Consider the following 265-nt stretch of genomic DNA (forward strand, 5'->3'; position numbering starts at 1 on the left):
TCACAACCATGTTCAGGTACACTAAGATAATATCTAGTTATTTAAAGTGACTTCTAATTACGTGTAAATACTTTTTTGTTTACTCTGAAATAAAGAATATAAATTGTGACCTTTTTCCTTCTTCATAAGTTTAACCCAACCATATTCATGTATAATAAGATAATATCTAGTTATTTGCATAGGCCATCTCTGTCGTTTCGATGAGCCATCATATTGAGTGAAAGACCTCGTCGACATTGGATATGGTAGATGTAGTGTACCTTTT

This window comes from Limulus polyphemus, unplaced genomic scaffold (assembly GCF_000517525.1).
Source record: "Limulus polyphemus unplaced genomic scaffold, Limulus_polyphemus-2.1.2 Scaffold1138, whole genome shotgun sequence".
Lineage (NCBI taxonomy): Eukaryota > Metazoa > Arthropoda > Merostomata > Xiphosura > Limulidae > Limulus > Limulus polyphemus.